Source organism: Vulpes vulpes, chromosome 4, assembly GCF_048418805.1.
Source record: "Vulpes vulpes isolate BD-2025 chromosome 4, VulVul3, whole genome shotgun sequence".
NCBI classification, from domain to species: Eukaryota; Metazoa; Chordata; class Mammalia; order Carnivora; family Canidae; genus Vulpes; species Vulpes vulpes.
This window is the reverse complement of record NC_132783.1, coordinates 73,252,084-73,265,771: the sequence shown is the minus strand read 5'-3', so window position 1 is coordinate 73,265,771 and position 13,688 is coordinate 73,252,084.

The window sequence follows — 13,688 nt, the reverse complement described above, 5'->3', positions numbered from 1 at the left end:
GTAAGTGGCAAAGCAAGGAGTCAAATGTTGGTCTGTCTGATGCCAAAGCCCGGGCTCCCAATGACATGGCTTTCCCATTGAGCCTACCTGAGGTGCATCTAGCCCCTGGGTGTGTGCTTAACCATGAAGACCTGCTGATCACTGGGAGCAGCCATGTGGGTGGAAATAGAGCCTCTATGAAGAGATAAAGACTTTGTAGGATGCTCTTTGAGACTTTGCCACAGGTTTTCAAGTCATACAAACCTCCCCTATATCTGTGATATATTGTTAGATGACAAAAGCAGGTTGCAGAGAAATGTACACAGCACGATCCTATTTTTTCTTAACAAAGTGCCCCTATATCTACGTGTATAGATGTTGTTACATATTTGTAGAGTTACGTTGGGTACTGGAAAGAGATTTTAAAAAGGAAGACAAAAGGGCAAGTAGATTGCTAGTATAACGTAAAGATAACATATAAAATAACACAGTTCCATCTACAACATTACCTCAAATAGGTAATCATTGAATGTGCCTACAGAAAAGTTCTCCAGGTAACACAATCAAAGACAACAGTGATTTGTTTGGGTGATGAAGCTGTGGACAGTTTTGGTCTTTGATCCTTCCTTTTGTCATTTTAATTTAGCTTTTGCTCTAAGGTAAAATAACAATGTAAGCATAACGGGTCTTCCCAAAACTGTGTAGGTTTAGTGGTGCCTATAGGTGAACAGCCAACAATGATACCCCTGCCCCAATGATAGAGGCCCCTCCTCCAGGCTCTCAACTCCCCTCTGTGTTTCTGGCTGGGAAATACCAACGACCCACTGTGCTCCCACAGGGCAGAGGCTAGCAGTGGTGAAAGCCCTTAACCACACACTGCACCCCATGTAAACAGTAAAAAAAGTGGAGGGTCCCCTGTGGGAACTTGGGAAAATGCAACTTGCCTACCCTGTTTGAAAGAGGAGTAGTGGCCACTCCACTCCTGGAGATTGTTGTGTTGTAGGATGGTGAGCCCCATATCTTTAGATCCTCCAGTTCTTCTGGAAAAATGCAAAATTCAAATTTGTATGGGCACACTGTTCATTTTTCATGACTAGCACTAAATCACATCTGACAAGATGCTGTGTAGAGCCACAGCAGACACATGTGCAGTCACATGTCATTGTGCCTTGAAGGAGAAAGGGCCCAATTCAGTATTTTGATAAGAGCTCAGAAAGTTCTAGCAATGGTCAGGCAGAGTGGTTAGGATGGGAAAACTGAACACAGAGATCACGAAGTCACACAGTGGGGGAGAAAGGTAACTGTGGTCTCATAAAAAGACATTGGTGATAACTTTTACTGATCCCCAGTTTTGCTGAGTGTCTGTCTTTTCCTAGCTGTCTATTCTCTCTCAGATCGACTGTTAAAATTGAACTATGGCGCTCAAACACCGAGAGGGTCACTTTAATAAAGAGTAAAGATATTCTGTCTCCGAACCTCACCACATATGCACACACATCCCACACATCCTCAGCATGTAGAAACATGGAGTGTTGTTTTGCTCTTTTTATTACTTAAGAGCTAGGGATAGGAATGAACTGATGTAAAATAGTATAGTGTGTCATTGCATGTTCTGAATTCCAGCATAATTCAAACACCTCCCACTAAGATTTGTCATCCTGCCTCTAGGCAGGACTGTTCTTAAAGTGTTCTTGACATCTGAGCACCTGTGGTATTCATTAAGCCCTCCTGGGAATAAGACCTCCTTACAAATACTCAGAAAGTACCTTTCTCTGAAAGAATGAAGTTCTATATCTCCATCAAAAAGATGAAGGCATAACCTTCACTCTGCTCTATCTGAGAGGGCAAGAAAAGTAGGTTGACAATGTAGGGAGTAAAATTAAGTCTGTGCCAGCAAGTATTCAAGAGGTATGCTTTATGTAGCTCATGACTTCATAGCAGCAAAACCCTCCTCCCCACTCTGTGTCTTCAGAAAAGGGGCAAGAGAATCCTGGAACATCGTACTCTATTAAATTTTAAACACTGCTGGAAACTAATGCTTTTAAACATTGAAATATTAAGAATTGTTCTGTACCCAAAACAGATATTCTTATTTTAGAAAGTACTTCTTCACCAACTATCACAATATTCTTTTGCAAGGAGCTAGCTAAGAGGGAGTATAGTTTTTTTTTTCTGCCTTGCAAGTCTGTCTTCTCTGTTCTGGTTCAAGCCAATAACTCATTTTATGCAGCTACAGACCAAGAATTTTGAAATTTCTGAGTCATCATTCGAACAGCATAATCTCCACGATCCTGAAGACACATTTCTTGATAACATATTGATTACTATATCCCTAAATGGATATTTCTGGTACATTGCCTGTCTAGCAGCCATATATTCCCACCTATTTGTCTGGGTAATTTCTGGCTTCAGAAGAACATATGGGCCATATTCACAACTTCTACCATTTTCAATGTTTATCTTTATTCCGTCAAATTTCTTATGCGTTCTTTCCATTTCCCTTCTGTCTCTTTATTCTCTTCATTTTCTCTGATTAGTAATTCGTTTTACGTAAAGCTCCAGTTTTAAAGTTAGTGGAATAGACACATTCAGGAATAAGAAAATGGTAAGTCCACAGGCTAAAGTTTTAATCCTTGCTCTGTCATTATTTAACACTAACAGTCAGAATAGGCATTTAACACACTCTTGCCTGAGATCTCCCACTTACCAAATGCCACGAGGGCAGTTTTCTCCTGCCAGCTTCACAGAAATATAGTGGCAATGCATAATGTGCAGGAATTACTTTGAGGGTCTTTGGAAAAATCTCTGTTCTTAACCTCACTCTGCCAACATTGCCCTTTGAAGCCTATGGCAGTCACTCTATGGGTTTTCCATCAGAAGGATCCGAGTAATAATTCCTTTCTCTACCCATTTCACAGAGATGCCTGAGTCTCAACAGGCAATCATCACGCTTAGAAAGGACAAAAACTACTCAGAATTTAAGGCAGTGTGGCCTAGCTTCTGGAATAGAAATAGTAACAACTGGGATGGTTATCCATGCCCTGTTAGGCGCAGGAACGTATGCTTTGTGTTAATTATAAGATCTCTCACAATCTTTTTTACTATCTCTGTAATGTGGGCATAGTTATGTGCATTTTTATATATAGATCAGGAAACTAAAACTTAGTATGTGAAAAACTAATTCAAGGTCACAAGCCTAAGAAGAAGCAAAAGCAGAATTTGAACCTAGTTTTTGAGTACTTTTTTACCTTAATAAATGATGGCTATTTAGTCATCTATATTCATTGATACATATCTATATTTACATTTGTACAATTGGCTTTTATTATGAAAATTTTGGAATGTATAGCAATCTGATCTAAATTTCTGAATGTCACCTGTTTATGCATCAAAGAAGATGATAATGCTAGAAATGGCTTTAGGGCCAAACAAAGTAACTGCATGTGGTTTCTAAACCGGGTCTAAATATAGATGCCACGAGGGATTGTATGCTGTATCTAATCTATAACAATAGGAAGCAGATCACCATTTTCCAGGGGCCTGGGTTAGTTAGTGGTAGCTTAGTAAAGACATAAGGGAACCCTTTGGGGGTGATGGTGATATTCTATATCTTAATTGTAGTGCTGATTGCACAGATGCATACATTTATCAAAACTCATTAATCTTTATACTCAAAATGGGAATACTTTACTATCGATAAATTATGTCTCAATAGACTTGATTTTTGAAAGACAGATGCCATCATTCACTTGCTGTCTCATGAGGCAAGTTATTAATCTATATGTCTCATACTCCTTTTGTGAAAATGGGAATACTAATTGTACCCACCCTCAAAATGTTGGAGAGAATTAAAAAAAAGACACCATATGAAGAGCTTACTATCATTCTTGGTCATAGGAAGCAGTCAACATATGCTTATTCAACAGAAGTATGTGTCAGACAGTGTTCTAGGAATAGGGAGAATCAGTGGTAAATATGAGAAAATGTCTGCCCTCACAGAGCTTTATACTCTAGACTGGGAGAGGCAGATACTAAGAAAGTTTATCATTTGGAAATAACATTCTAATAGCAGTTAGAAGAGCTAAACCGGGAAAACAATGATGTGAGTGTGTGGCTGCGAGGATGGTGGCCATTTCCCTGAGTGGTCAGGGAAGAACCCTATGGAAAAGTGCAAAGGAGTCAAAGGAGGAGGAAGTTTCTAGTGAAGGGACCAATGACTGGGGAGACAAATGAGGTGTGAATCTGGAAAACTCCCCAGCAGGTCCACTCATCTGCCCTGTGGAAAGACACTGGGGAAGTGGGGAACAATGTGCTCTGATTTACATTTAGAATAATTTCTTTGCCTTCTGTATAAAGGGTGGGTTCCCAAGGGGTGAGAAGTAGTGATGCTTGGATGAGGGATGGGAATGAGATATAGTGAAACATGGCCAGATTTGATATGTGTTTGGAGCAGAGAAAACAGGGCTGCCAACAGTTTGGATATGGCAAGGGACAGAGAAATCATTTTTAGCTGAAACAACTAGGTGCTATTTACTGCCTTGACATTTACTGATATTTAGTTGTAATAATTTCTTTTTTTTGTTGTTCTGAGAAGCCATTTGGTGGGTGTTAGGTATTATATCAGAAAGCATTTCTGGGCTAACTACTGATATTAATGTGACTGTGTGCTAAGTGCCAGTTTGGGGTCCAACTCTTAGCTGTAGGTCTTACATTGTCTATTAGGCAATTAAATGCTTATATCTGAAATCAGAAGGGCACTTGTGCTTGTGCACGTGTGCACGTACAGGTATGAATATGTGTGCATGCAGAGTATGTTCTTGAGGCTACAGAGAGCTCTGCTGGTAGAGCCCAGAATGTTCCCTTCTCCATAGCGATCACCAAGTTGCCCCTTGCTCACTTTACCCATACCGTCCTGCACTCCGTATAACCTTTATGGAGCTAAGACTTTGTCCATCTCTGGCTCCCTCATTACTGCTCTATTTGAAAACACCTTGATTCCCTCCAGTCTTCCTCAGTATCTCTGGGGTGGCAAGTGGGAAGATGTCTGGGACACTTCTCTAGTTTTAGCTCATGGTTTAGAGTTCAAAGGCGGAAGCTTAATTTTCTCCCTTCAGTTGGGAGGTTCAGAGTCAACAGCACATTAGCTGATGAATGGAACTTTCTCTCCTGCCTCCGCTTCCTTCTTCCTTCCACTGGAATTTCACTCAGTGTGAAGAACTCTACTCTGGGATGAATCAATGAGCCAACGCCCCAGGGACCAACTGACAACTGGTAGAACCTTTAATTCAATAATAATAAAATAAAGTCATTGCCCTCCATTGAGCACATCCTACCTGCCAGGGCTTTATAGGAATTCTCTCTCCTAATCCTTTCAGCAAACTTAGAAGCTCTCTTGTACAAACTTGTAAGGCTCTTTTATTTTCCGCTTCTAATGGTTGAGTACACAGGCTCAGAGAGTAACATAATTTGCCCAAGGCCGCACAGCCAGTAAATGACAGAATTGGGACCTCAACTCAGGCCTGTCTGGCTCCCCATTCCTAATTTATAACCGCTAAGCTATAGGGCCTCACTGCTCTTAAAACTTGGAGTACGGGGCTGTTACAGCAAGACTCCCCAGAGTTTTGGCCTATTACTCAATCAACCACTGGGATGCTGACCATGAAGCTCAGCGAACATTATCACAAATGTGGCAGCTGCTGTCTTAATTAAAGGGCCAGGTTTTCCTTGTTACTTACAGAGAAGGATCTGTTTGCTAGGTTTTTGGCTTTTTATCAAGGCATGGAAAAGAGCATCACCTTCATTTTCAGACTTGAAGTTTCCTGATTTTCTCTGGACAGGCACCTTTTTTTTTCTTTTTTTGTGAAATACACTTTTAACCCATTGGTATTTATTCACTACAAAACAGTCCATAGATTATTAACTCTGAGATTTCACATGCCCCCACATTTCAATCATACTGAATACTTGTAATACTTCCTGTCCTTATATGACAGAGTTTGGGAATGTGATATCCAGCAAGTAAGTTCAAACGGAGGCATTGTTAATGGGCAAAAGCACACACAAAAACTATCTTTCAGCTTCATGTTGCTTTAAGATCCGGCCAGAACTTGTGAAAGAAAACCACACACACACACACACACACACACACACACACACACACACAGGAGAAAGAGAGAGAGAAGACAAAGAGAGCAGACCGAGACAGAGAGGGGGTGGGGAGAAGGAACACGGTTGAGAGCAGGAAGTACTAGAAATACTGTTTAAAGGCATGATCTCATGAGATTTCTACTCCACTTTAGCAGGATGAAATATTGGGTTTATGTAGATAATCAAACATTGGAAGCTGGCACTAGAACCAGTCCAGACAACCTTCAGTTCTTCCACTGCTACTTGCAAACTTTATTTGCCAGACGAGGGGCCAGAGATTATTCCCCCTCCTATGACAATTTGCTATTCAGAGACTATGTCTTTATGTGACTCAGATGTGCTTCATTTGAGTGAGGGAGAAATGAAAGTCTGAACCACAGATTGCTAACAAAGCGATGCAGATGAATCTATTAAAGTGTATCTCCTCGCTGTTTTGTTTTTGACTTCCAATTGGCACTTTTTCTTGCCTCTCAGCTTTGAAACTCGAGAATAAAACGCCTCTGGAAACAAAGCAAAGCGAGCTGAAGTGTGTGTGTTACACAGAATACTGAGAGCGATGTTTGTGCCGCACACAGCTACAGCTGTCACCGATTTTTCATCTACAGGGAGGTCAGCCAGACAAAAAGACCCAAGACAACGCATTCAGTAGCATCTTTGTTCTCACCTCCGTCTAGACGACGTAACTTGTAGCGACTCCCAATTATGGTCATAGAGATTTTTCAGCACATCACTGGTTTGGATATTAATTGTTGGTCAGATGGGGGAGTTCTTTTAAGCTCCTCAAATAAAATAAATGTAGCTTTCATTAAAGATGTTAACCCAGGCGCTCCAGAGACTTAACTCTCCACGCTGGAAACTGATTGGTTTATCTCCAGATTGTTTTGTGGAGATAAGGATTAGCTATGAATTCAAAATGATTTTCAATCGTAAAGAGCTGCTCTGTTATTCAGAGTTTGATCGCATAGGTTATTACTGAGATCTTTTGCTCCACCTTGCTTGTCTTCCTTATAGTTTTCCCCATCCCTTCCACATCAAATGGCTGGATGGGATCGATCTCCTACTTATTAGACGCCTAAGAAACAATTAATACACTCAGATTTAGGGATTGTTCAATCATCAGTGCTGTCCATCTCCTTCTAATTATTTGTGGCTATTCAAATGTAAAACTTTTGCACATTTTTTCTATTAATATTAACTATAACACAAGCTAAATAAAAAATTAGGGAGCTTTTAATCTTGGTCCTCAAATTTTGTGCTTTCAACGACATAATTTGGAAAGCATTTCCCTCTTTCTTGAAGCACTCTACATGATAAGAATGTTTATTTTGGGTGATTAAACAAAATGGAGAGTGCCAACCTCATTTTTTCCAGTAGACGATTATGTTTTTTTTTTTTTTAATGTTGAACTTCAGCTTGAATGAAACTCAGTGTCTCCTCCCTTTTCTTCCTGAAAGATTGTTTTATGTTCTGTCTACTTCCAAAGTATTCAATTTTATAAAAAGTACTAAGGGAAGAAATTGCACACTGCTGTACCAGGGCCAATGCAAAACAGTATTTTCCTTGGGTTACTATTTACCTTTTACTCCATTACTCGTGTGGTTATGTCCTGAATGGAAGGAGGCAACACAAGCCTTCACAGATCTCAAAATCTATAATTAAGAACTGCATCTGACAAGAGTTTTTTTCCTACTGACAAAAAAAATATGTCATTTTTAAAAGGAGTATTACAGGAAGAGTGATAAAAATAGGCAAATGGGCAAAAACTGTTCCCTTCTTCATGGCCGAATACAAAGTGGGTTTTTTGGGGGGGAGTTGGGGGTTTGGATAAGTCCTTACAATGACTACACTGTTGACTTGGCATGCAGATCAAAAGACTGACAGATTTAATTCATGTTTCTATGCTATCCAAACAATGACATGTACGAGCCAATCTGTGCTGCTTTCAGCAAGTAATTGAAGGTAGTACAAACACAGACTTTAAAAGATCAGTGGTGCCCAACTGAACTGTTCGACAAAAAGAGATCCGACAGCGCATATTCTTTTTTTCTGTTTTGTTGGGATTCCGCTTTGCCTGCCCTCTGCCCTGCCCTTACTCTCCTGGAATTAATAGCAACTGGTAGCCTGTGCATTGTGTCAACAGAAACGGACACACACGCACCGTCTATGAACTTACTCTCTGCTGCTGGCTGGAGAGATAAGCTCCAAGAGTGCACAAGAATAATCTGGAGACGTTTGGAAGTTAACCACAAGAAATCCATGTTTGCATAAGCTTCCATCACACAGGCAGTTTTTGCTTCATAATGCCGGGACAGTCTGGGTAGTGAGGTAATCAATTCATCCCCAAATGCATAAAGGATGACCCTGCAGGATGTTGACATGACATTTTCTGTGGATCTAACTTGCTTGGAAACCATAGACAGCATTTTTCTCCAGTAATTTGTGTACTGGATGCATTTTTTTTTTTTCAAATTGCATCGTGCCAGCAATTTGGTTTTTAAATACAATAGTCTTTTGAAAATTACTGAAGAAAATGAATAGAAAATCACCAGCATCATAGCAAATTATCCTAGGTCAACACATAATGCCTCCATTCTCCAGATGTCTCAATTCAGGCAGCTACTTTGGGTATCTTTGTCTAAGGATGCATATAAGTATTCCGAGTTTAATAATACATGTTCTGTTGCGTGTTACCGTGGGCTAACATCACTGTATGTGTATCTTCCACAGTAAGGTTCCAAAAGAAATGAGTTTAAAACAATGTACCCAGAGGCAGTGCTTTTGCTTGAATGTTTCCAATGAATTCTTTGTTCAGAATCCTTGCCTGTACTTTAGGGTCATGGATAATTTCTCATGATTTTGTCTCAATTATAAAACTATAATTGTTTTATACTGAAAGATGTTAAAATACAATTTCCATGTTTTTTAATGCCCAGAGTTTAAACATTTGGAAGTCATCTACGCCATATAATTAATTGACAAATTGTTTCAGAGTATCGAGTCTAAAACAGAGCTACATAAACAAGGCTGGCTGTCTTAAAAAGAGTTCCATAAACAATACTGGCTCCTTGTAGAAAAAAAGTATCAAATAAGCAAAAGCAACAAAAGGTATCTGTAATACTTTCACTCCAGAATTATTATTATTATTATCATTTGGATTCTATCCTTTCAAACTTTAAAAAATAATAATCATGCCCATTCTTTCAGGAAGTAAATAGGAAACTTGATCCATTAGTCATTGCGGAGATATATATGTAATATTTAATTTAATTTATTCTCTCCCATAGAGTTGTGCAGAGTGCTTTGTTTTTGAGGAGTCTTTTTTTCTGCATTGGGTTTCTTCTGTGAATGTCTTAGAATTTAGAGTTTTTGGGTAGGAAGGCATAGCCTATACGCGTCTATTGTAGCACAAGTTAGGAAGTGGTTGAGTAATATTAGCAGGATCACATGGGCTGGTCAAGGAGAGAAACTGGCAAAGAGAAGTACTTGCTACAAACCTGAACAGAAAGGTGAAATATTTAAAAAATCAGGGAGGTGAGGGATAGCTAAAAGAAATTGGATATGTTTAGTTCGTGAAAGGGCTTAAGACAAATTTGATAACTCTCTTTTTATCTGAATGGTCTCCATGTGGAATACACTTCATGAGTGCTGGTTTGTCCATTTGGGGGTGCTATCCTAAAAATAGGAACAACTGGGTTGTTTAAACTAGAAGTTCTTTCTCACAGCTCTGGGGGCTGGAATTTAGAGACCACAGTGCCAGCATGGTAGGTTCTTGGTGAAGCCCCTCTTTCTGGTTTATAAAAGTTCATCCTGTACCCTCATTTGGTAGAGAGAAAGGAAGCAAGCTCTCTCCTGTGTCTTCTCATAAAGGCACTAATGCTATCTAAAGGGTTACCTCTTCATGACCTAGTTACCTCACAAAGGCCCCATCTCCAAACACCATCACATGGGGGATAAGAGTTTCAACATATGAATCTGGGGAACACAAACAGCCAGTCCATGGCAAGTGCTACAGACAAGAGAAAAAAGGCTACAAAGTGATTACCCCAGAGGAGGCTTGGGATCCTATTGAAAAGGAAGAAGGAACCAGCAAGTAGAAATATACAGCAGTGTTACCAGCTGTTTAAAATAGTGAACCCCTGGGGTGCCTGGGTGGCCCCGTTAGTTAAGAGGCTGCCTTTGGCTCAGGTCCTGGGATCCCAGTCCATGTCAGGCTCTCTGCTCAGCAGGGAGCTTGCTTGTGCGCTCTCTCTCATTCATTCTCTGTGGAAAAAAAAAAAAAAAACAACAAATAAGTAAATAAATAATCTTTTAAAAATAATTTTAAAAAATAAAATAAAATACTGAAGCCCCCCAATTATTAAAGGTGCCCAAAGGGACGCCTGGGTGGCTCAGCGGTTTGCCGCCTTCAGCCCAGGGCGTGATCCTGGAGACCCAGGATCGAGTCCCATGTCAGGCTCCCTGCATGGAGCCTGCTTCTCCCTCTGCCAGTGTCTGTGCTTCTCTGTCTCTCTCTCTCTCATGAATAAATAAATAAAATCTTTAAATAAAAATTAAAAATAAAAGGTGCCCAAAGGGATGCTGGTTATCGGCCAGGGATACTGGATTAAGGTCAGCTGCATGGGGAGAAATGTTAAACCGTGTGAGAAACTATTCTCCAGGACCATCATTCCTTCAAGCAGGGCAATCCAAAGGGCCTGACTCCAGAAGGATAAGGTTGTTAGTATACATCATGTTGAAACTCAATGAGGTCTGAAAGAAAACTAAGAGCAAAAGCAAAATCAGCTCCGGTTTATACACCTATTTGGAGGAAACTTCCCATGATCAAAATAGCAGCTCTTTTGCTGATGTAAATGGTACTTTTAATTCTAGAAGCCTAAGTTCTATAAGTTTCACAGACACTTTTGGAAATTGTCAGGGTCTTGACTTTAGTGCTATGGCTTCTGTATCCCACCTCAGCAAAGGGAGACGTGAGAAAGCCTAAGGAAACGGGGAATTGTGTGTAACACACTTGATTAAGTGAACTGTATTCCCTTCTTTCTGTGCAGAGTCTAATCAGTTAGTCTGTATATGAAAGCATTGCAATTATATAGTCTAGAAGCAAGCAAACATAAATCACCACTTTGGCAAAAAACCAAACCGATAGGGAACGAAGCACAGAGATAATTCGTAGGTAGTAGAATAATAGCACAACCCAGGATGACTTTATATTATTCCAGAGACAGAACAGGGTTGAGCATTATTCCTAAATACTACGATATCTGCAAAGGTGAGATGATCGTTATAAATCAAGATGTTACAAAAAGAAGAAAAGAGCTGTAGCTAGAGACAGATGCTCCAATTAGCAAGATATCCATTTCCAAATTATTATGTTTTCAAATAAATTCTGACGTGCAATTTCAGAACATTGGAAACTAATACTAAACCAGTCCAAGTAGAAACAGGAAGTAAATCCTGGTGGAGCTGTACGCCCTCAGCATATTACTAATAAGTCATTCCATTGTTGTGGGTGGGGGAATGGGTAGTAGGAGCAGAATAATTTTAAATTTTTTTTTTATTTTACTATTTATGATAGTCACAGAGAGAGAGAGAGAGAGAGGCAGAGACACAGGCAGAGGGAGAAGCAGGCTCCATGCACCGGGAGCCCGATGTGGGATTCGATCCCGGGTCTCCAGGATCGCGCCCTGGGCCAAAGGCAGGCGCTAAACCGCTGCGCCACCCAGGGATCCCCTAGAATGATTTTAAAAACCAGCTTTTACCTTGAGATGGTTTTCCCAAAACTTGGAGTTACGAATAAAAACTGGCAAAGTAGAAAAAAAAATTGAATGTTATTACCACAGCAGATAGTTCAACCAGGTAGTTTAAATTAATCTATAAGGACCCTCATGTTCCAAAGTATCAAATAGAGCTGAAAAGTATTATGAGCTTAATTTTACACTCTGCCATGTGGTATGCATCATTATGCATCTCAGAAAATCTATACTATCCTTACATGCAGACACAAAATTCTGTTTTCAGGAAGTCCATTCATGCTATACAGTTGGGACCAATGTAGGCCCATAAAAATACTAACCTCACTCCCACCCTTGCCACCCCTCAATATATACAAGCCAGGTTTTCAGAGAGAAAGGGGACATGGTGATGCATGTACTGACTTCAAAGAGCCACTCTCCTGATAAGTAGAAGAAAGAGGAGGAGTAGGTGAGTGCTTTTCAGAGTATGATTCAGTGTTAAGAATCAGCTGTGTTGTGTTCTACTAAAGCATTTTTCTAGAATCATCCCAGCCCTGTAACATAAGAGTCTGTGGGGGTCAGACCTGTATTTGAAATAATCTTTCTAGGGATTTTGGCATACTGTCTTGTGAGTCTCATTGGCTTAAGTAGAAGTGTGGGGGTTCTCCTCCCTGACATCCTCCATAACCTATAGAATTTGTGGGTGTTGTAAAATCAGTATTAAGGAATGAGTGTTATGCATAAAAAAAAGCCAGGGGAGATGAGATGAAGATAAAATACATGAAGAATGACAAGTTTGAAGATCAAATAATTTGAAGTCTGAATGTCTGAGTACAGACTAATGTATGACATATGTAGACATAAGCTATTGAAATCAAAAGCAATGGTTTGGGGATAGAGTGAGGGAAGGATATAAAATGGCTGTGTTCCTAAGCTGTCATTTATGTCAGCCTATTGCTTGTCACTGGAAATAAGCTGAGAATCCCCTTTGTATAACACAGCGATGAATCTTGGAAATTCTTACAAGCATGTTTAAGTGCCATTTACAACTCAGCTGAAGCTTTTCTGTTCAGTTTATACAGCTGTTGCCAATGTGATACTAATAAAGATGTTTTATGCCAAGCAATATTTGAAACCCTTTAGATGTATTATCTCAATTAATCTTTTCTGCACTTCTCTTAGGTAGATGCTATTCATCTTCCTGTCTTACAGATGAGGACACTGAGGCCGAAGAAGTTGGTTACCTTACATAAGGTTTCACTTATTCCACAGCAGAACCAGGCTTTAAACAGAATACTGACTTTCGATCCTGTGATTTTTAAAGCAGGATTTCATTCTGCCTCAAACTTTGGGACCACATTGTATAGTAGGGATCAACAAACTTTTTAAATAAAAGGCCAGGTAGTAAATGTTTTAGGCTTTGTGGCCATACGGTCTTTCACCGCAGCAGGAGAGTCATAGAAAACCGTAAATCAATGGAATGACCATGTTCTAATAAAACTTTATTTACAAAAATAGATGGCAGGCTGTGTTTTGTTGTTCTATAGCATTTTTTAAACATCCCCCATTCATGGTGATGGAAAAGAACTACAAGTTTCTATTTTTAAAGGAAGGTTTCTGTGATTAAAGATCGTATAGTATCTTCTGGTAGATTTGAAAATTTCTGTCCCTTCCTATGGCCAAGAGGCAAAAGGGCATGTGCTTAGAGATGTCATGAAGTGGTGATTCTGCTTTGAAGTGGTCACATTGTCTCACCTAGCTGCTCCTGTGATGAGAAACATGGATTTATGAAACAGCCCCTAGGCTCAAGGGGTGGGACTTTCTAAAATGGAG